This window comes from Symphodus melops (genome assembly GCF_947650265.1).
Source record: "Symphodus melops genome assembly, chromosome: 15".
Taxonomy (NCBI): Eukaryota; Metazoa; Chordata; class Actinopteri; order Labriformes; family Labridae; genus Symphodus; species Symphodus melops.
In genome coordinates this window covers 2,881,112-2,906,131 of record NC_136705.1, presented here as the reverse complement: position 1 = coordinate 2,906,131, position 25,020 = coordinate 2,881,112, and the positions used below count along the sequence as shown (strand labels likewise).

General features: G+C 43.9%; 1 protein-coding gene across 7 annotated transcripts in view; it reads right to left on the bottom strand.

Annotated features, from left to right (window-relative positions):
- sertad2b (SERTA domain containing 2b) overlaps positions 1 to 23,362 on the bottom strand; it is a 35,831-nt gene extending 12,469 nt beyond the window's left edge. For 6 of the 7 annotated variants that reach the window (XM_079362608.1, XM_079362610.1, XM_079362609.1 and 3 more), the window contains exon 1: positions 2,294 to 2,578. The gene's annotated coding sequence lies outside the window, so the exon portion shown is untranslated. Of the gene's footprint in view, positions 1 to 2,293; positions 2,579 to 23,176 lie in introns of those variants that run through there. The other variant, XM_079362613.1, reaches the window with a different exon arrangement.
- Between the last annotated feature and the right edge of the window lie 1,658 nt (positions 23,363 to 25,020).

The following is a 25,020-nucleotide window of genomic DNA, read 5'->3' as shown; positions in this document are numbered from 1 at the left end:
CACTCCCTCTTACACACACACACACACACACACACACACACACACACTTAAGTCTATAAATAAAAGGCAGAAGAAGAGAGCAGATTTAGGTCAGCAGACGTGTCTACACGAGCGCTGCACTCTTTCCACCGAGCCTCTACAGGGAGAAAACACACAGCCTGACACTCCCACTGACGAAGCCTCAGAAGCTCCACAGATCCACCTCCATCCATAACGTCTGCTCACGCCGACTGCACAGAAGCATTCACCTTATTACTGCAGTCTTCGTCTTATTACTGCAGCATGCACTGTATCCGAGCAGCGCGAGAACACCTTCCTACAGCAGCACGGGCAGCTCCACTGCTGCCAGTGTCATCATTTTTTACTGCAGCCAGCTCCCCTATTACTTAAGTATAATCCTTATGAATGCAGTGTTACTGTGCTGGAGTCCTCCCTGCGTGCGCTATGATCCATATTACTGTTACTTCTTCAGGTTTTCACGTTCAGGAGGAGTGCTGCATCCATCCCTCACGGTTCTGCCCATGCAACACAGGTCCCAGCTGTCACAGCTGACGAAGCCCGCGGCAGCACATTTCACCATCCACGCCGTGTGAGAAGACGCGTGTCAACGATGGAGACGCTCTTCCACCCGATTGTTGAGAGCAGATTTGGATGAACTGCTCGTTGCTTAAAACTTATCCTAAACCCATCCCAGAGTGTGTTCAGTGTGGAGAGCGGTGTTGAGTCATCACTTCATCGCTCCTCAGAAGTCTTCAGATAAAATGAAAGTGCGACGTATTCTCTGGACTCTACCAGGAGTTCTGCCTCCACTCTGCTGAGGTTACAGCAGCGGTGTCACTGCGAGTCCGTTCAGAGGAGGATCAGCTGTGATCAAACAGGCCCGTGTGGTCTGAAGTGTGAGTGCTCGTCCAGACAGGAGGCTCGCTCTGAGGTGACCTCCATGCAGCTTGTGGGTCACAACGGAGTGAGGAGGAGGAGGAGGTGCTGGCCGTCATTATGAGAGCAGACTGCTGTGGTGCCCGTTATGAAACAGAGCCCCCACCACAACACACTGACTGACTGACTGACTGACTGAGACCACCCCCAAACACTGGAGACGACGGCGCCTCACAGCTACACTGCAAAAACACACTTTCATCTCCTCAGCAGAGTTTACACGTGTGGATGAAAACAGGACAAAACAAGTCGCTTTGGTGTGAAGAGAAAGTCCCCAGTATGTTTTTCTTTGGGCTGCAGGAACATGTCAACACACTGAAATATAACCACGAGGCCACTTTAAATACTGTATCTGTTCCCTATTACACACGACGAGGGCTCGGAAATGGTTTCGGTGTGAATTTAAAGTGTTTTGTGTTGCTGGTTGAGAGTGTGAGAACACATCCATGTTGTTGTTCGATCTTGACTCTCGGAAATTCTTGCATCTTTTTTGAAGCCGTTAGCGACGATACAAATAATGTTCATTAACTTCATAAGATGCATTAAAATACATATATATTTATATATAGCCTGTACACTGCAGGTTAAAGGCACTGTGACAAACACAGGTTGCAGATCACACTGTTCTGGTTGCATAACAAAAGTAAACATCTTTTTCTTCTCTGAATTTAGTCGGAAAGTTTTGTGCTCATTGTACTTTAAAAGCTTTCCTTAAATGTGACACATTACACATCTGAACACACTGGTTGACAGTGTGGTGTGGTTGTATGTGACATTATAAGCCCTGTGTCGTCACATGTTTTCCTGCCTACACAGACCCTTTAAAAGGTCGAAGTGTTGAAATATGTGCAGGTAACATTAGTCTGCACTTCAGGGAGTCATCTGACTTGTCATATTTCAAATGTAGGTCATTTCAAGTGTTTTGGAAATACTTCTTAAAGACGTAAATAAGCTCGCTGGTATTATTAGTTTATTATTCCTATTTATAGGAGGCGTGTGTGCTCATGGCTGAGTGTGTTTAGAGTTTTAAAAAACAAGTTCATCAGACTTTTCTCCGTGCTGATAAAGTGGAAAGTGTCGGCTTTGGAGACAGGAGGGATTTTTTTCCTGCATGCAGAGATGAAGAGGGTCGCTGAAGTCTACAGGCGGACATTTATCCATTTCAAACTTTTTTTTTTTTTTCAACGCAGACCCCCACTGCCCCAGAGCACTATCACTGAAACACCTCCAGGCTCCTCCACCGTGGCTATTACTCATTAGATATACATCACAGTGCCTTGGAGTAACCTTTATGAACTTCCTCGGTTTGCGTAACTCCAAAAACATTTAGAGGAATAAAAAAGAGCGTCGGTCTTACCACATCCAGGTCCGCCGGGCTTCGGAAGAGAAACATGGGGGGGGGATTTAAAACAGTCCTGTCGGCTAAGAGAAGAACAAGCCGTCCTCGCTCCGGGAGACTCTGACACACAATGGCGCTGATAGGAGGAGAAATCTGCCTCCGCGCACAGGAACGCAGCTGCGTTCACGGACCACTCGGAGAATATCTGCGAGGTAGGATGCACGTGTGCCAACAAACCCGCAATCCGTGCTATTTAAAGCAAACACCCGACAGGATAATCAAATGACACCCACATACATACATACGCATGGCTTAACATTAATAAACATGCAAGAAGCATTATCACAATTTAAGAGAGGGAGCTGTGGTGGATATCTCCCTTAAATAAAGAGCAGGGGTTATTCTAATTATAGGTTTAGTAGCTACAGAGGTTGGACTTAAAGAAGTCAGCAGGTAAGACGATGTTATGACTAGAGATCGTGTGCATCTTACATTAAATCAACCATTAACTTCGTTTTTAAGCTACAGAAAAAAGGTAGGCTCAAATGTTTATCTCATATAAACTATGTCAGAAATATTGCAGGCCACATACTTTTGTTTTTGATACCTTCTTCATCAAAAACAATACACGTTGGATCATTAGTTGTGTAAATACGACCTAATAACAGTCTATGGTATAAACACGTTTTTGTTACGGATGGGAAATTTCCGAGCAGCACTCGAAGGCAGCAGGAGAAGCTGAAACCGAGCAGCTGCCCCGGAGAAGTGGCGTCGTCAATTTTGCTCCGCCCACACACACACACACACACACACACACACACACACACACACACACACACACACACACACACACACACACACACACACACACACACACACACACACACACAGTTGACTCTCCCTCAGTAGAATATGAGCTAATTAAACATTTTGAATCTGTAGAGTAGAAACACGTTTAAAACTGTAACTGACTGAAAACCTTTTAACTTTGTGATGTGATGACAACTTAAATAACTTAAATTATTTTTTTATTTACACTAGAATCACATAAACGGTCAAGGGACTGATGGTGCTGATTGGCTGGTTATTTATGCCCGTGTGACCCGGCAGCAGATGGCAGAAAGTTGTCCAGTAAACTCAAACAAAACGCTCCATGCAGACAAAAACACCAGTGCAGTGGAGCATCCTGGGGCAGAAAATGGGCATCTCAGACCGTTTGTGCCCCTGATGCCCCCTGCTGCACACTCACCCAGTTGTGCACTGATACACCCACAGCCACAATACAAGTCCCGCTGTTTAGGCTCTCTGTGCTCAGGGCAGGCTTTGATCGACCTTCTGTCGCAAGTTTTTCCTTCTACTGGGTTTCTGTGTTTACAGCTCTAAAGTTGGCACAGAAACATTCAGTTTCTCCTCATTGTGGGGGCGCACGGTCTACAGCACCTTAGCTCTTCATGGTGCCATTGAACCCTCCAGAGAAAAGGCCAAAGCTGGGTACGATCGTTCTGATTGGATGGTGTCATTGGGTTGTTTGCAGCACTGAGACGAAGGGTTCATCTTAACTGGCGGAGCTGAACATCCACACTTGTTGCTGATGTGACGTTTTTAACTTCCTGTGGCCAATCGGTGACGAGCCTCGTTTAATTCAGTGTTCATCACATCTTCAATATACAAGTTAAACACAAGGTAGGCTAATTTAATGGTCGCCTGTTCTGTTGAGAGACGAGTGGTTAGTGAGAGCGTGATCACAAATCAAAGTCATCACACAGTAAAAGCTCCTCCTCATCCTTCACGCTATCCCATCTTTCCATACTCCATGACAACCGCATTTTACAAAGGACTTTACACCTACAGGGAGCCAGGTGTAAGATTTAGGTAATAACTGTTGCCCATGTTGGAACTTTTTTCAGCTGCTACAACACCTACAATTAAACAAACAACGGGGTGATGAATGTTTCAGGATCTTAAACGGGATTATAAAAAATAATTCTCCTGCTTGATTGAGGGGTTTTTTCTGGGGGGGGGGGGGTCGTCGTCCATATTTCTTTTTCTACTGAAATCACGTTTGATTACTCGAGTTTCTGTGAGATCTCGTGTCTGCAGGATCACCAGTGTGAAGCGGGTGTGCGGTCTCGCAGTCTGACGATTCGTGTAGTACTGAGAGTGTTCGGAGGATTCTCATGCGAGAAACTGATCGGACCTGTCGTCTCACACGCTCCTAGAATCGGTTAAGATTTGAGAATCGTCTGCTGTGTAGCCAGCCTTCGTCATCATCATCAGCTGAAGGTGATCAGACACGAAAACCTCCACCAGGAGATAAAAGGCTAAAGTGAGTGAGCTCGGTGTGTGCAGACAGCAGAGTGCATGAGAACTGTTGGTGAAACTATAATTCACTTTCATTGTTACTCTTGGCAACGAGGATTCTCAATAGGCCGGCATCATGCCGACAGTATAGGCTGAATGAAAGCTCAGCTGGAGTGCAGCGAACAGGCGTGCATGCATACGTAGGATCTGTGGTGAATGGGATCTTTTTTAGCCCTGCGTTCATCTCTCTGGACTCGGAGTTGACTCATGAATGCGGAGCAGCGAGGAGGGATGGCTCTAAATAAAGATTTCAGGTCAAAAACAGGAAATGGCTCAGTGAGCAGGGAGGGCAGGGCCATAGCAACACCAACTGGAGAGCTGCGCCCACAACATCCCTCCCTCCCTCCCTCTGTCTCTGCCTTCATCTATCTTTATTTATTTCTCCCTCGCTCTTCTTTTATTTCCCTCTCTGTGTAAAATCTGCCTGCTGCTCGTCTCTCTCGCCTTTTCGCTGCAGCTTTTTTCCTTCTTTTTCAGTCTCTGCCTCTTGTCCTTGCGTCTCTCCTTCTGCACCTTTCTTCTTCTTTTTCGTACGTTTGGGGTTTTTTTTTAAGGTCCGCAAAAATCAAAGCACAACTTTACGAGTTCATTTATGTTTTTAAATAATAATTATACTGAACAGAATCATCAGAATCTGCAAAATCGAAAGGTCGTGCTGCTCATCGTTAAAAAAAAAAAGAAAATGTTCAGTTCTACTACATGCTCTACTTATGTTCTTTTTGTCTGTGCATGTATCAGACTGTGTGTGTGTGTGTGTGTGTGTGTGTGTCACTATCAGTGTGATCCTGACTCATGGTGAGTTCACTGGTCCCACTCATCACTCCAGCTTTGTGCATGAGGCTACATGTTGCACGGCACGGCACCTTTGGGTGGTAACGCGCAGGACTACGACCGTCACCAGAATAAGTTTGGCGAGCGTCACGTTCCATTTTTTTTACTCGCCGTGACAACGTGAGGGGAATTTTATTTCATATCGTCAAGGTCCAAAAATTCACACAGACACAAGAGCAGAAAAATGCGAGGATGACACAGACACACACACACACACACACACACACACACACACACACACACACACACACACAGCTCAATCAACTGATTCATACACTCGTCTGTTTGTTGTTACTCATCAGTTTAATTTACGTCTCTGTTGTCATAAAGAAGTCACAGCTGTTTTTTTTTATTATAATAATTATTAAGTATCTCATGATGTCGCACTTCCTTGAAACCAGCTCACTGTTAGATGATCACAACACGTCCTGGGTTGGATGTCTGCAGAGTGTGTCGCCTCTTTCCTCTCATGGATTGTTATTATGTGTAAAGCCAGGTGAGCGATCAAACACATTTAACTCTAACTAACAGAATGATTAGAGCCCGACTGATATAATCAACCAGTTGATAATATCAGCTGATATTAGCATATCGGAATCCGTTAATTGTCTCGCAGATATGTAGATTTATTTACCCAGGACTGAAGATAGATCTAAGAAAGATAAATAAATCTGTATCTGATGTTTTTTTCTCCTTCATTTTAAAATCGGCCCCAAAAATTCCATATCGGTCGGGCCCTACTCATGATAACATCTGGTCCTGGCCTTACGGGGGGGGGGGGGGCACGGTCTGACTTGAACCCACAGGCACTGCAACAAAGACTACGGCCTCCGTCCACGTGGCAGACAAAATAACTGCTCGGCCATCTGACGGCCCCGTTAACTTTACTTTTAATGTCCTTGTTACCTTAATCCGGACAAATCTTCACTCCATCTGCATAACGCACACAACCAAAGCTCTTCCACTCTGCGTTTGGAAAACTGACTGAACACAATTTAATATTATTAAGGATCCACTATTTCCACTAACTTAATTTGATCAACATAACATGAAAATAAAAGGTGTAAAAACTAAATGATGGTAAACAAAAGTGATTTATTTAGTTTGTTTCTACTGAACCTCCTGAAGTGTTTCTGCTTCTGCTGATGTGTTTTCTTTAAAAATTTGAACGACAGCTCGATGAAGATTTTGAGTTTATTAGGAATATCTCAAACACTTATAGGTTTAACAATTCAACAGTCATTTTTTGTATTTCTTGACTGAAAACCACAAGTGGACAGAAGCCTTGTGGAGATAATGGAGGAGCAGAGTTGAAGGAAATGTGATCGTGTTCTTGCAACAAATTTGGCAGCGATAAACCCGACAGTAGGAGTGCATCATAACTTCGACGACTAAACATTTAAAACCAAACACGAGCTTTAATAAAAATGTAAAAAAAAAAAACACATCCCAGTTTGCAGCGAGGTGTGTGAAGAGGAGCAGAGATTCTGATGAAGACTATAAGACTTGGGTGTGGCACAGCAGCCCAACATGGGGAGAAAAAGAGGGAGACAGGGAGGGAGGGAAGGGGCTCAGCAGCTAAAGCACCCATCTGCTTTCTTTCCCATTCTCTCTCTCTCTCTCTTTGTCTCCACCTCCTCCTATTCTTCCTCTTTGTCTCTCCATACCTCTGCCTTCACTCCCCCCAAAAACACAGCCCCAACCCCCAGGACCCCCACTACTTGATCCAGCCCATCCAGTCCATGATGTGTGTGCTATTTCACTCATACACTGACACAGACAGCGTGAAGTAAAATCTCTCTAAACGTCTCCTTCACCACACACACACACACACACACACACACACACACACACACACACACACACACACACACACACACACATCTCGCCGTCTTCCTTCTGTTTCGTGGCGTTGAGACTTCAAACACTTGTTAAGTGACTCATGAGTTTCTAAAGAGGAAGTACAAGTTAAAAGGGATGCGAGCCGGCCTCCTGCAGCGCTGCCATTTTACTCAAATGTGTATCCGACATATCGTGACGCCGCCTCGGCTCACGTTGTGGATTTATGAATGATCTAAGAGTTTGCACTCGTCCTGCTGTGACGCTCAACGGCGGCTTTTCTGAATAATGTCATGTGGAAGTTATCATCGGGAGAGCAAACACTAATGAGAGGCTAAATACACTCAGACGAACGTTGGCTCTGCAGTGGTTTCCAGTGCTTTGCTCGTGACTGATATAAATGAACAGTCTGAAGGTCGATTAAACAGACAGGCTGTTCCCTAAGTGACGGGCTCTTTAAACATTAACTCTTCACAACATCTTCAGTCAAATCTGTTGAAAGTTAGTTCACAATACGAGTCTGACAGGAACCTTCTGACTCCTTTCATTGTCTTTTAATTTTATTACAGCAGAATCATGCACTCCAATTATAACTCATGTTATGGGGAGCTGATTCTACGATGGCCGAGAGTTTCAAGTGCGAAGCGACGGCTGAAATACTTACATTTAAAAAAATAAAATAAAACGTGAGGCGAGTTCAGAAAGGCTGCAGACGTCCTGCAAATGAAACAATCTGCTGGAAACGACCGTATTATCACGAAGGGCTTTTTAAATACGTACGTGGCACGGAGTCAAAAACACACACATAGCGCTTTCACACTCGCACAAAACTCCTGAAAGACTCCTGATGGGTTTTGGGGTGAGCTGGCTGCTCGGTAAATCACGACAGTAAGCGAGAGGACTGCAGCCTGGGGTCACATATGGTTGAATAAAGTTTGAGACTCTGAGAGTAAAAGAAGATGAGTTTTGGTTTTGGCCTTTTTTTTTTATGAGGCTAATAAACAACATGAGAATAAAAACCTACCCTGGTGTTAACCTTGAAAAGAAGATGAACATAACTAAAACGTGCTGTTGGTATTTTGCTATCATTTTTTTCCCTCAACCAACAGAACACTTGTGCTTTTGTGCACAGGCAGAAGAACTCAGGGAGGAAGGTTTCTAAAAATAGAAACTTAACTTTCATCTTGCAAGAAGAAGACTTACTGTGCTTTGAGTAAGAACATGGGCAACAGACACAGCCCGAGAAAGAGAGAGAGAGAGAGAGCGAGCGAGGGGGGGAGGTGTGTTTACTCACGACTGTGTGACGCCTCCAGTGTCAGGTGACTTACAGGAAAGAAGTTGTTGTTCTCTTTCTCGCTCTCTCTCTTTCTTTTGAGTCCTTTCGATTTCGTCTTGTTTCATAACTTGTGAAAAAAAAAAAAAGTCTCCGGTCACTGACTCCACTGGCATGTGGTTTTATCAGGACAAACTTGTCAGAAAAGTAGACGTCAAACACAAGCAGAAGGTAATGCATTGGGGTTGTCTTAGATTGTGAATTATTTGATTTGAAAATAAAAAAAACTACAAAGAAAAAAGTGTTAAAGGTGAGTTTGTTAGACAGTTGAGTCATAATGAGACACAGCCATCTGTAGTGTTGAGTACGACTGCTGTGTGTTTAGAAGGCCGAATACTCGAGGCTATGTGAAAAGCCTGTGTGTGTGTGTGTGTTTGTGTGTTCCTCCATTGCAAACTTGTGAGTGTGACACATTCTAGTGGGACGACTCACCAATAGTCCAGCAGTAGACAACAGATACCTCTGTCCACTGAGGAAGAACAAAAACACACCAAAGGCAGAAAATTCACCTCCAACAACTTTTTTTCATCACAGGTTTGCTCCCATCCAGGACGAGTATCAGCGACAGACACAAAGTATAGAAAAAGAATATCTTTTGAAACTTACTTTTCATTAATTTGGTTATGTAGAAATGATAAAGGTCACATATTCTCCTCCTTTTTTTAACCAGTTTAAATAAGCCTCACAACTCCCCTGAACATGCGTGTGAAGTGTGTTGTTGTAAATCCACTCTGATCCTGTATCTGATCATGTCTATAAACCCCTCTATTTCAGCCCTGCTCAGAACAGGCTGTTTCTGTGTCTGTAGCTTTAAATATGTAAATGAGCTGTGTCTGACCACACCCCCTCTCTGGAAGGGCTCGGGTGTACTCGCTGCTTTCTGGCTCAATGTCCTATTGTTTACGGAGAGAAGGCAGACTCAGAGGGCAGAACAAACACCTAGCTGTGGGAGTGTCACCCAACCTGGGGGAGGGGCTACTGCCCTTTGTGATGTCATGAAGGGAAAATCTCCAAATGGGCTGTTTGAGCACAAATCTTCTAAAAAAAAGTGGAGCAGCAAAAAAAAAAAAGTTAATTTACACAAAATTATCTAAAAATGCTTATGTGACATTCAAATGAGCATTCAGTAAAGTTTGTTTTAATTATTTTCTCCAGTCACTTGAATTAAATCGCTCAGCAAAGAGCCGGCCATACAGCTCAGACTGCATCACAGACAGCAGGACTCATCGTAGACGGTCATGACTCTAAGGGGTTATTTTCAGAGGATATGCTTAAATTCTGGTGTACTTATATGTTGCATATTCTGTCTTTAAGCCTTTAAGTCAGATTGTTGACAATAAAGTAGTTTTAATAATGAGGACAAAAAAAAAAAACCTAAACTGGAGAGTTTACGCTCAAAACGCACAATACTAAAAAAAGAAACCTCCTCTCATTATTCTTCATAATCTCTGGCACTTAAACTCCTCCGTACTATTCAGAGTAACCTGAATGATGGTGGAGGCGGTTGTTGCTGCTGTTGAGGAAGTAGTAGTAGTGTTAATAATACTGGTGCTGATGGTGTTACTCCAGTACAGGTGTACAGTCACAGCAGCAGAGAGTGTAATAATATCTCATTACACACACTCACTGTAGTGTCATTATACGTCTCTGTGCATTCATTCCCTCCTGCCTCTCTCTCTCTCTCTCTCTCTCTCTCTCTCTCTCGCTCTCTCTCTCTCTCCCTCTCGCCTCCAACAATCAATTCTGCAGCGTTTTCAAAAGTGCACTTCGAGTCAGACGGAGCTGCAGTGAAACTCTGTGCAGAGAGATCCTGTAGCTGAAAACAGGAAGGTCATTAATCATCCAGAGAAAGCGAGCCGACTCAAAAGTCACGGCACGAGGAAGCAGCCACAGCTCTTCAGCTTCAGAGACAAGCAGCCTACAAATACAGTTCAGCTGCTAATCTGTCTTTCTTTCCTCAGTTTGCCCCTCAGCCAGCAGTTCATTTCACTGACCCTCCTCTTCTTCTCTGCCCTCGACATCCACAGAGAGCCGTTTGCCCCTTTTGGTCCTGCTATTTTAACAACTATGTACAACAAAGCGGCAAACGATTTTAGCTAGGATAGATAAATTCATCTTTATAAATGGCTGATCACACAACATTGTTAAGCAAGCATGGAAACAGTTTTTAAGTTGACATTTTTATTGAAATATCTGAGCCTATTTTGAGTGCAAAAATAGTTTCTATAATAGTAAAAGCTTTTAAACCCCAACATGACCAGCTCAGTTTCACTCCCCATTATTGTCATTAAACACCATTTTCACAGATGCACTTCCCCTTTTTCATTTTTTCGAGTCCGCCTGTTTGTAAGTTGAGCGCTCCTAATAACAAAAAGAAAACGTGCCGTATTACAACATTATGTCCGAGAGGTAATCGTGCGGACGCTCCACCATACAGCGCGCTATAATCACAACATTTCTGGTAAACGTAAAATAAATAATAAAAATGTTAATGCGAAATGGGTCAAACTATAAAATCAAAAATACACGTCAGTTAAAAAGTTCTCACATTGTTTCTTTCCTCTACTGGATCGGGCTCGAACCCCAGGCCGCCCACTTGGAGGACTACAGCCTCCTCACCTAACCGCTGGACCATCTGCGCCCAAAGTGTTCACTTTTAACTTTTATTCAGTTAATTCCTGCCATAAAAAGTTGATATAACACACACACACACACACACACACACACACACACACAGAGCAGGATGTAAACACTGAACTCCTCATCCAGGTGAGTGTCTGCCTCAAAACAACACAAGAATCTGCCCTGCTGTCCGACACAGTTTAGCCATCTTTGACGTTTTATCTGTAAGGTAAATGTGTGTTTCTGTTAATGAGAGGGGCGGGAAGTCAATACTGAAGCTCCGCCAGACGACACAAATAATGATCCTAATACTCCATCTTTTTGTAATCCACCAGTGACAGATGGACGTGTGGAAGAAAGTCCAGTCAGTGCACCCTCGCCTAAATCCAGTGCACACTATAAGACAGGTATCACGAGTATCACGACAGAGACGGAGAAAACAGTCTGCATTATTAAAAATAATCAGAAACTCGGGCCTTTCTTTGGTCTTAATACCTGATGTGCACATGTTATATTGATACAGAGAAAAACAGGAATCTGATGAAAGTAATCCAGTTGCATTGGCAGTAATCCATTACTTCTTCTCTCTCTGCTGCTGCCCTCCTACGCCTGACCAGACTGGCTGAGTCAGCCCCGATGCTCTATCACGATTCAGCCTGACACGCTTTCCTTCCTTCACCCCCCCGAACAACACACACACACACACACACGCACACACACGCGCACACACACACACACACACACACACACACACACACACACACACACACACACACACACACACACACACACACACACACACTTTCCTTCATGAATCTCTTCATTCATTCGAAGCTGCTTTGAAAAGTTCTCACCTCCCTTTCTGTTTCATCTGTTTAGGATTGTTCCTATTATAGTGCTTTGCTTTCGCAATAAGTAATACAAACCCCCATGAAAACAGACGCGCACACACACACCTCTGCCTCCCTTCTCCCTTTCATTTCAGTCGTTCGACCCCCCCCCTCTCTCTCTCTCTCTCCCTCCCTCCCTCGCTGCTGGCTGCCTTCGGGGTAGCAGAAGGGAAGTGAATGGCTTCAGCCCTCCCAGCTGGTCCCATCACCCAGCAACCCAGAGCAAAACAAAAGAACACACACACACACACACACACACACACACACACACACAATCATGCACACACACACACACACACACACAGACACACACGCAAGTCTACCAACAGGCAGGGAATGTGCACACACACACACACAAACGGGTTCAGGAGATGCATGTTCTTAGACACATGCAGACACATATGCAGATGAATGCAAACACACACACACACACACACACACACACACACACACACACACACACACACACACACCCACCCACCTTTGCTCCCTCCAAACTCACATCCTTAAACACAGCCAGCCATCCAGCCGTCCCCCTGCAGTCTCCCACCCAGCATCCCTTCCTTCAGTCCCCCACCCATCACCCCACTCCTCCCCTCCACAGCACCCTTCTCCAGACACCCAGTCCTTTGTCCACACTCTGCTCCACAAAAAAAAACAACAACATGTGTTGGTCCAAAAAGAAGGCGACACAAAGCAGAGAGTAAATGATGCACTGTTTGTGTGTACACACACACACACACACACACACACACACACACATTAACATACACACTGAAAGACTGCAACAGATCAGCAAAACAGAGCTCAATTGTTATTTTAAAATATGTGAGCAGCCCTTTAGCCCAGCCCAGTTATTCGTGTTCTCCAAAGTTTTGAAGGATACGTCTGCAGGACGTCAGAATAACCGGGTCGAGGCAGAGAAGTCGTTTTATTGTGCTACAAAAATGCAACTCAACTGGAAACGATTGCTTGATCTACATATAGTAGAAAAAGTATAACCTTCGAAAATCAGCTCACAGAGAAACAAACAGAATCAGTAATCCAAATAAATCACAAAAAATCATTGTGTCAAAACACTATGGGGGGAGTGCTATACGCTTGATCAGGGGTCCAGGGGTCCAGGGGTCCAGGGGTCCACACATGCACTTTGCTAAGTCACAGTTGTTAGGCTGCACATGCCTCTTCCCCCGATTAGAAGGCCAAAGTCGTTCTGCCGCTGAGCCGCCATCGGAGGGAGTTAGAAGAGGCACAACAGGGACATGGAGGGACATCCTGCCTCAATGCATCCAGAATCTAGCACACTTTTTTTTGTAGAGCTTCCAGAAGAAAAAAAAACTCGATACTCGTCACTCGATAAAACACCAAAATGACAGAGTTGCACATTCAATTTCAAAGTACAAAGCGAGGGAGGTTAACGGCGGTGAGACTTTTTGGAGTCATTCTGTAAAAAGTTTCCGTCTCATGCACACCTGCAGACCCTCTGATATAAATGTCCCACATGTGTATCTCTGTGATGGGAGGTCATTTGTCTTCTCTGCTCTGTCCAGCTGCATGGTCACTTGTCTGGGATTGTATTTTTTTAATCCAACCAGCCACTAATAGGGCCGATTTATTCCACACTACATCACCTTTTTTTTCTCTCTGGGTCTTTTTTGTGCAGCAGCTTTGGTGCAATAAAAAAAAAAAATTCTGTATGAAATCAAAATGAAAGCAGTCAGAGCCGTGCAGCAACTGGAGAGTTAGAAAACACACAACCCACCAAATGTTTAGTTCAACTTTCTCCTCTGAAAACAAAGACCACGCGCCAAAATAAACCTGCAAGGAAAATTCTTTGCTTCCAAACTTCTTCAGCCGAAACTGCTCAAACAGACGAGCGGAGGGAAAGTGAAAAATGGTGCGAGTGGAAAACCTGAGAATGTGAGACACTGTGACGGAACAGCAAAGAAGATTATTAGACAGACGTCATCAGAATCTCACGGACACGTTTTGACCAAGACACTGTGTCGTGCTCAATTCCCATTTGTGATGATGTGCGTCTCAGTATGCATTGCTATCACGTGACCTCACACGCATCATCAGTCTCAGTGCCCACCTCTCTGTTTTAACCGCTTTTTATTTCTTAAATAAAAAGACATTTTTCGTTCAACTAGATGCAGATGCACTAACCGACGAGGAGACAAGAAAGGGTTCTTCTTCTTCAGAGTTTCATTTGAGAGAGAGAGAGAGAGAGAGTCGGTGAGTGATCAACGCTCTAGTTTTCGCAGTGTGTCCGTCTGCGCCACGATCCGTTGGCCTTCAACAACAAGTCAAATCTTTGAGAAGGATTTCTCTGATTGGCTGCTCAGTGGTTTCATTTACCTCCAGCTCTCGACACAGATTCAGGTAAAGCCTCTTGAGCCTGTCGCTGTAGTATCCACGCTGACAACGGCAGCACCATTTTCTACTTTTCATCAGACACCATACCTGATTAGTTGGCTACCTATAACACGAGTGGTGCTCGTTAGCGGGGTGAAAATGGTCTTCTCGTATCATAGCAACGGGCGACGGCTGCCTCATGCGCGTGCAGAACGTGCGTGCTGGTTGGCTGTCTGCTGTTAGTCTAGTGCAACTTTTTGGCCGCGACGTGAGGCGACGCCACATGTGGTCTTTGTCGGCAGTTTGCCGGGGCCTTCAGGCGCTCCACAGTCCCTCTGAGGGAACAATAGAAAAGATCACATCATATATCGTGTGAACTTAATGGAAATATTTTTTGCCTTTTTATGAACATTACTGCCTCGGAGCGCAGACTGACAGTGTTCCTCGTTCACGGAAGGTAACTGATGTTAGCTAATTAGCGCTCATTCATACCTTAATGATGAATTTCTTGCACTTCATTTCCTGCAGCATGAATGACCCATCCAACACATAAATCTGTTCTTCTGTGGACTTTCATCCTGCAGCAGTGTAAGGGCAAAGATCCTCCACGATGTGGATGGAAACCAAAGTCAAGTTCTGGCAGTGAACGTTTTTAGAGATTATAATGGTGTCTTGTGTGCTGTAGGAGGGTCGCTATGTCCGCTTGTCAGTGTCGCTTTGAAGAGGTGGAAAAATTAAAAAAAAAAAAAAAAAAAAAGAAAAGCCAGCGCTGCAGCTCACCAGTGTGTTCAAAGGTGGCCGCTTCTTTCCTAAACTTGTAACACCTTCTGAGCCCCCTTCTGGTCACGTGACTGAAAGCTTCGGCGTCAGATGTGTTCTGTGTCTATTCGCTGCTTTGCTTAAAGGGATACTTCACCCATTTACATGAAGCTGTGTATCATTAGAAACATGGTAGTAGTGTTGAATGGTCGTGAATCCAGCCCTCATTTTGCCCTGAGACGAGAAAAATGTTTTTTCTTTGCTTGAAAGTTTTCTTCATGTGATGCAAAAAGCGTCAAATTGCATCACATGAAGAAAACTTCCAGGCTTCATGTAAATGGGTGAAGTATCCCTTTAATTCCTGCACTAAAAAATGACTTTGCTTTTTGCACTGAATTCACCTTTTAGAGTTCAGGTCACAATTCACACCTTTATCAAATTAAGAAAATCAAACTTCTGTTAGCTGTTTTTTCTCCCCTTCAGCCTTGATTGTATTGATATCTTTAGTTGGCTCATGACTCGCAGGTTTGGTTGCTGCTGTGACACACAGATGACTTTGTCCTCATGAGGGAGTAATGCAACACGGAGCGGACCGTCGGGTGCTTTTCTGCTGCTTTGGCTCTGAAGCGTTACAGCGTGTGCATGACGAGCTGAGTGGAACATGGCACGGCTTGTGAACAGACACACACACATCACTTGCCTCCGCGCAAATCCTAAATTATGGCATTATACACATCATAATTCAGTCACAGGCCCAAACAGTAATCTCTCCAAATGCTAGCCTGCACCACTGACACAGATATCAGCCACTTGACTAGCTGCCAAGCTGACACAGCACTGTATGACAAAGTATATAATCATTAGACTATAATCATACTGTGGCTGGGAGCCAAAAATCCCAATGTGAGCTCCTGTTAACTCTCCATTAGCCTTTTAACAATTACCACGGCTGATTATTTTCAGTATGCATTAGCACAGCCCCCAATATGAAGACATGTTGGTAAAGGTTTACTATAAAAAAAACTGTAATTATGCAATACTGTGCAGGTCGCTGGGAGTTTATGATTTTCTTAATAAAGACGATGTACCCTGTTATAAACTGTAAATTATCAACACGCACGTTGCTTTGTTTGCTGTTTAAAGTAGAAAGAGACTTTGAACCTTCAGACGTCTTAGTGCACACCTCTCTGTACAACAGAGTTTACTGCAGAGCTCCACCTGCACACATCTGCAAGATGAAGAAGAAGAAAAGAGGAAATCTGAAGCACAAGGACGCACGATAACATCTGCTTGTCATCAGTATCTGTGGCTAAATGCTTTTTATATTTCATATCAAATATGGACGTCATCACATATGGATATTTCTGCAGATATTTCAGGCTGTTAAGACTACACTCAAAGCATGCACGCTTTTTATTATGGAGCCGGAGAAGAACAGGATTTCTGAGTTCGCTCGTGATACGTTGTCTGAAGGAATGATAATGACATTTTTAGCCAAACAAGACTTTTTAACTGCAGATTCTTTAATGATTTAGCAACAACATGACTCTGCAAAGACACTCAGAAAACTGTTTTCTTCAAAACAAAATGGCCTGGTCAGCCGTGACACTCTGCCACATGTGCAGAAGAAAGAAACAACATGCAAAGACACACAGTTGGATACATTTTGTGATATGATCAAAACGCTTCAGTAACACACTTGAGGATTCATTTTTAATTATCTTTATTAAAGTGATTTTAAGTTAATAAAATTGATCTTCATACTAAAAGTGTTGCTGGAGCTTTTTGACCTCTTCATGCCTTTTGTGCTGCAGTAGCACAAACATATTGTAAAAGCTTTAGCAAGAAGGAGGAACGTGATGGTCTGTGCAAATAGGTGTGAAAATATGTTCAGGTATCATCGAGGACACGAGCACAATCAGCTGTGAGGACACAAACGTAGAAGGATTTTAATGTTGTAATAAATATGATCCCGCTTTTTAAAACTTGATTGAAATGGGAAGCATCCGGCAGCCTTTTCCGGCTGTTAGTTGAGCGCTGACAGAGGAGGGAGGAAGAGTGTGTGGGAGGGGGTATTCCAACAGAGGACGTGATGTAACATGGACCACTGTACAGGTGGAGGAGCAACGAGTCACCGCGCCGAGGGAGGAAACGTGATAACGTCCCAAGCACCCAACATCTGTGTGTGTAAATGTGTGTGTGTGTGTGTGTGTGTGTGTGTGTGTGTGTGGAAGAAAAGCGAGACAGAGAGAGAGTGCAGCTTTGTTTTGGAGTCTACTCGGAGGATGTTTTTTTTCCTAATCATGCACCGCAGAGGTTGTGAACGCATTTATTACTAAAATAACCAAAGAGTATTTTCCAACTTTATTTTTTGCCACCCTTCTGTTGTGGTGCCAAGCATACAGATCCGACCCTATAGGCTGCAGCTAGACATGCTGCAGTCTGTCGATTGGTCCAGATATACTCGCAACTTCAGGTGCAACAATTAAGGAGAAACACAAAACGCACCATGACTACTCAAGGCTATTTGCACGTTTGTGTCAAAAACCAGTAGATTAATACTCTTCTATAATACGCTTCTGACATCTGATACGTGTGTGTGTGTGTGTGTGTGTGTGTGTGTTCTGCATGCACGCTACATGTGCATCAGATCTATACCCGTTTAGCGTTGTCTGCTCTGGATCTGTGCACGCAGCACAATACTTCCGCAGTCATCAGATCCTAAGTGCTCGGTGAGGAATATGGTAAACACAATGTAAGTGTGTGTGTGTGATGTTGTCATTAATCATGAGGATGATAATACGACACCTGTTCTCTCAGCTAAAACCTCAGCGGCTAATCCGTGTTGGAAATCATATTCAAACGAGCTTTTTAATAGTTCGACAAAAACTAAATAAATTATTGAAGAAATAAACGGCGGCTGTGCACGACGTCACAGATGTGTTCAATTAAAATCATTCAAACATCAAAGATATTTATGAACAAAGGAATGATCTGACAAAGCAATACCAACCTAATGTGAGCTTGTTACATCTGTATGTTTGATTTCTGCAAACAAATCTACATACAGGTACAAACTTTAAATCTAAATGTTGACTAATGTTAACTCCAAACACGTTTGGAGGTCAAGAATGAGCTCCTGTGATTCCTTCTATGAAGTTTAACGTCACATTTAAAGGTCCGTTTTTCCTGATTCTTAGAAGATCTCAAACATAGCGAAGAGTTGGACTCACAACTGTTTCACACGTTCAGGCATCAAGTCACAGATCCTGACAAACAGCACGGTTTAATGTGATACTTCCCCTCAGATTGACTTCCTCTCTGTAGTTCTATAGTAAAGATTGACGAGGAGACACACGCGAACGCAGCGGTCATGTCAGAAGGGACGGAGACGGACAGAGGCGAGAAAAAGGTGCTGCATGTGTGAACAGTGAAAAGGAGGTCAGCGCCTGAAGGGGCGGGGCGACGCCGGACCGCTCAAAGTAAAGGCACACACAATATGGAGCTGCACACACACACACACACACACACACACACACACACACTGGAAGTGATGGACCTAAATAAACGTGCATTTCTGATCTTTGCACCGTCGCTTCACCTTCTAAAAGAAAATGAGTGAGGAGCAAATTTTTGTGTTTGTAGTCAAAACCACACAAACGTGGAGACTCTGTCTCACTGAGCCTGCAACTCTGGGAAGGTTGGACTGTAAGTGGGGGATAAAAATCAAAGGAAATGGATTGAAGTTACTTGAAGTGAGTTATTTTTAAAGACTGGTCGCTGACGGGAGCCACTTTGTGTGTCCAGAACGACGTTAAAACCAAAACCAACACTGAAGAAACATGAGCTGCGCCTCTGTGAGCCCGGTCACACGACACATTTAAAAGCATTAGTCCTCATTTTGACCATCCAAGAAGTGAAAGATGCTCCTCTACCCGCGGGGCCTAATTAAGCAGCTCTAATAGAGCACGGACACACGGAGAGAGAGAGAGAGGTGGAGCGGAGGGTCAAGGGTCAGGTTCAAGAGAGAACCCTGCTGACACGGGTTGTTGAGGAGATACCTGTTCGCTGTCTGTGTAGAGCAGAGGAGCAACGCCAGTCCTATGAGGGATTATTGTGCGGTGATGCTATCATCACAACCGCTCTCTCCCACTGTCTATTTATAGTTCACAGAGCTTCCCTCTCTCTCTCTCTCCCTCTCTCTCTCTCTCTCTCTCTCTGTCAGACTCTCCAAGCTGAATGCCAAATGCATTTAAAGGAGAAGAATCCAGCAACACAAACCAGCACTTAGTGTTTCATATTTCGGAGATATACAACACCTGTCTACAACCGTACACAGCGCTGCCCCATGACACAGAAAATAGAAAACTTTCAGACACCGAAAATCATTCATTTTTATGATTTAATGACGTGATTGGCGGGCGCCATTCAAAGCAACTTCCAATGAAAGAGGATGACAGAGTTTAGTGTTGACGTTGGAGGGCGGTAGGAGTGGATGTGTTTCTGTGAAAGGACTCTCCGAGCTGCAGGCTCTTCCTCCCACAAAGACAGCAGCCTCATGATCAGGCAAACACACTGCATGTAATCACAGTTTCAGAAGCCGGCATGTGTTCAACCTGGGTTTTTTTTTTTATGTCTTCTAATTCCCAGCCGGGGGTGATTAAACTTCTATGACACAATCACACTGAAATGAGCCTCATTCTCACTCTGATTTATTACCGAGGTCATTGTCTGAGATATACGAGTTTTTAAAATCATGCTTGTTGTCTAATTCTTGGCCTTAATTTTTGCTCTTTTCCCAACATGGACTCGTTCAAATTACTAGAAAGTTTCACAAACAGCTGCCTTGACAAACGTGCGCCTCACTGAAGGAGACTTTCCCTGTGACGGTGAAGACGGAAACATGACTTATAAAAGCTGAATGCCATATCAACCACCGCCTGACGCCGAGCCACTGCACCATCCGACTGTGTCGTCCACACACACACACACACACGCTCCGACCTCCACCTCAGGACAACGTGAGGAATGCCAAGGAGAAATCCTCCCTGCATATGATCCCATGATATTCCTTTGAATAGTCCTGAAGAGCTGCTGCTGTGTTGACACATCAGCTCACCCTGACTTCACACAGAGCGTTGACTATCTGGATGTTTGCGTTCACACAGTTCATCCCAATGTAAATGTTATGAGTGTTTCAAAAAGTATGCTTTGAGTTGTCTTTGACGCGTTGCTGCCACGGCGACCTCGCCACCAAAATACAGTTGTAAGCAGTGCATATCGACCCTCTCGCCCAAATATGGTCACGCTGGCCTCCCCCCAAACAAAGGAGGTGAATTCAAAGATTCAAAAGCACAGTTCCCGACAAACTCACCACTTCAATCATGAATCAACAGGTGCGTCTCAAAGGGAGCTAAAAGCCCAATTTACTCAACCATGAGTCCAGATTTAATTTCAACAAAAATACTGAAAAGGCTGGACTTTATTCAACACCCCTGTCCATCCATAGAAAGAGCTTTGCTTTGTATTTACCAGTTTAAAACATGTGAACACACACACACACACACACACACACACACACAGGAGAATGAATCTTTCTGCCACTCGGACAGCAGAAATCTGAGCTCCAGGTCAGGAACACAGACGAACTATACAGCACCTTAATCTGGATTAGCTACTAAATTAGAAGCCTGGTTGATTGTGTAATCCCTTTGAAAATGTTCCATCAGGCCCCAAAGCCATTTGACAGCAGCGGATTCTTTCAGGCCAACGTGTGCCGGACGGACTGAAGCAGCATACCAAGTTATGCTAACGGAGTTTATTCTATGGATGAGACGGCCTGGCGGTTATGTCTCGCGTCCCATGTTCTCATCACAGCGACCGTGGGTTCGATTTAGGGCGACCACTCCTGAAATCCTCCTGATCTGGTTGTCCACATACTGTCTGCACCTCACAGCAGGAGACTATCCCTGTCAGATGGGAAGGGGGTGTTCTGAGGCAAGACCAAAGCAGCAACCCCCCATGTTGAAAAATGAAGCCAACGCATGATAGTAAAAAAGAAACTGCAGTTCATCAAGTGGCCACTCGAGGCCGGCGGCAGAAGCCTCACATACAGGTGAAATGATTATGTTTACAATCTGGTTCAAAACACAAAATGTGTCTGACGAGCTCATCTCTTTGTTGGCACACAATAAAATACATCCGATTTGATTTTATAAAGGGGAGGAGCTAATCATAACTAGATGTGTAGCTGATCAACGGGTGGGCGGGGTTTAGCTGCAGACCCGCCTCAGCTCCACCTCTTATCCTGTTGTTAGGTTGTCTGATGAATTATACCCACTTCATGATTTCATATATCTCTGTTGTGTTGCTCTTTTTTTTTGCTCTGTAATATTGAAGTAACCTGGAACAAGAGATGCAAAACTTTATATAACACACCTGAAAAAAAACACAGCTACATATTTGAAGTCACTCATATCCAGCTCACCAGACACGGAGAAAATTACAAACTGAATCTATAATTAATGTGGTTTTATTACATGAATACATGTGTGTAAATGACAGCCATGTACCCTGCATCATGATGAAGCATTATTAAACAATTACACTAGCAGGCGATATTGTTGACACCTAAGTGTTTTAGGTCTGATAAAAACGTTTCCTTTTAAAATGAAACTAAGAAACTACAAAATAAAATAAATCAATATTAAACATCTGTACAAGCATGAAGTCTTACACACACTTGAATGATTGGTAAAGTATCACGTGAGCATGAAACTGATCTTTTTAAAAAAAAAAAAAGGGTAATTATTTTTCAACTTGTGGAGTCCACGTGCGCTGATTCAAGCGCGTATACACACACACACACACACACACACACACACACACACACACACACACACACACACACACACACACACACACACACACACACACAGCTATAATTCACATAGTGTTGGGATAATAAGGGGAACAAAACAGAGAGCTGCGCCGGAGCAGAGCAGCAGATCAGCATGTGTGTGTGTGTGTGTGTGTGTGTGTGTGTGTGTGTGTGTGTGTGTGTGTGTGTGTGTGTGTGTGTGTGTCTGTCAGTGTACGAGCTGACGGACAGCTCGGTTATATAACACAGAAGCTCTGAGTGTCCCGTATCAAAATACAGTATGGACACTTTCTCCAACCCTGACAGTGTATGTTTTAAACTTTACAAAACATCATGTCAATAATCCCTCATCAAAGTAAAACACAAATCTATCTATCTATCTATCTATCTATCTATCTATCTATCTATCTATCTATCTATCTATCTATCTATCTAATCCTATGCAGGATTAATAATGATTTGAACTTTTACTCGTTTTAACACTAAAGTCATTTGAGCTGCACAACAAGGGTGCAAGTTGCATGACTACCAAAAGGCAACGCATCAATATTACAGTAAGCAACCAGTGTTGTCAGATTTCGGCCTGTGCTGTTTATCCGCCCTCATCAGATGACATGTGTTGCATCTGTTTGACGTTTTCTTCTGACGTGCACCAACCTTCAACAACAAGCACGCGCAAACAAACAAACAAACGATTATCCCGGGGCCAATAAGAGGACGCACAGTCCACGCGATGACCGGATTTCCACGCTGCGCTCTTTCCTCCTGTGGAAGCTGTGAGCGATGAACAGATCGCAGTGTAGTAGTGTGCATGCACATTTATGAACTTGCACACGTACAGTATGTGACCTTTGTGTGCACCTGACAGAGAGCTCGTTTTTTATGCGCTGAAGAAAGTAACAACGCTGCAATTACGCACACAGCTCCACGCGCAGGGGAGAGATGCTCGGAGGTGGAAACACAACTCAAAGCATCAGACACAAACAAACTATCACAGAGTTTAAGATGCACATTCAACACACTCTCACCCTCTATGGCAGATCCGTCCAGCACGGTGCTAAAGTCGACTGTCAATTAGAGAGAAATGACTTCTTCGCTCCTGTTCAGATCTCTGGTTTCTGTTTGATCCAAACACGGAGGAAACACGAACAGCTCCTGTCCATCGTGCCCAGTGTCACTGAACGCGGCCAATGCGAAGTCATGGAAGAGTGCAGAGTCTGGTGCTGCGTTCACGTGTCGTGGGACACGTTGTAAATATGACAACCTACTGTACTCTACCAGTGGGTGGGCCTCTAAAAAATGGAGGCTACTTACTCGAGGTGTTAATTACTGAATAAATTGATAAAATAATCCAGGCAGGTTATATGGTGAGTATCACTATGCAGGCCTTAAACAATGAAGGACCATTTAACTTCAAATGACTAAATAATAATTCAACTTTATTTGTGAGGGACAGTGTGCAATAAAAACATAAATGTAACCATTTGATGCACTGCACCAGAGTTAGCATTAGGCTAATTTACACCTGCGGTCCCTTTGGCAGGTAACAAAACAACATGTATAAAAGCAGGCACAAAGCCTGGTACGTCTTTATGTTGGTTTGATTGCATGACTTCAGTTATTGTGGGACTCTCTCTCTCTCTCTCTCTCTCTCTCTCTCTCTCTCCTCAGGATATTTGTCTGGTATGTGAAGTCGTTTGTTCCCACAGTCCCTAAACGCAGCAGTAGTGACAGACATGTCGTGCAGTGACTCCGAGCTGAGTCAGAGCCTCGTGTCCCGCCCACACCGGGGGGGGCGGCAGCCAATGGCGCTCGTGCGGAGGTGGGCACTGTAGGAGGACAGTCACGCAGACCCGTCACAGGTCTCAGCAGCGTGGGCTTTAAAGGGACGCTGACTCCCCATTTATGTGCGGAAATTACGCCGTATGTCCAAAAAAGGACATTGGGTGGGTACGTCATATTACGTCACACGAGAACACATTTTACTGTGACCAATTAATAAGATATTCAATAATCGTGTAGTATGATCTGATCATGCCTCAATTCATTTTTTTACCCGACGTTTTCAAAGGAATGATGCAAATCATCCAGACAGGCAGCCTAAAGAACAAAACACTTTTATGTATTTTATGTATGTCACAGGAACAAGTGTATTGAGATGACTGACCACATGAACATGCACTGTTTCAGCTTTCATGGAGGCATCTCAATATGCTGTATTACATTAACAAACTGTCTATTTAATTTATAATATAAATAATTTGTGCTCAACATTCCTGCACACCTTTCGTCCATATTCTGACTCATCTTGTATATTTGATTTAAATCCGATTCTGGTTCTGAAATTGGTAGAAATGATCGAGTTGTGCACAAGTGGCAGAGTTGAGGGTTTGGTGCCTTGCTCAAGGTCACTCATATAAAGTAGTCTGACACATCTCCAGCAACTAGACCCATTTTTATTCTCTGATCCATATCAGGACTTGAACCGGAAACCCTGCCAATCAAAGTCCCCGCAGACAGAGCTTCTGCACCACAGCTCAGTAGTGTTGTTATCAACGTGGGGTTAACGAGGCATCACTTTACATACGCCAAACTTTCCAGGACTCTACAGGTGAGCTGGTTGGCAGAAACTTCAGCAGGAATTGAAAATCAGCTGTATAAGAGTGTGAGCTTGTTATATTTTCAAAGGGAGAGATTTGGGTTTAAGTTCTGCTGATTCCCACCCGAATGCTCTCTGATTGGCTCATTATAATGAATATGATTCATTTTCTGCTCGTCTCTTAATTTTACCAGTCAGGTGTTGGCTTTTGTGAATGAGCTGCAACAGATCACAGGAAGTCTGCTGCCCTCTGCCTTCTGAAATCCCTCTCAG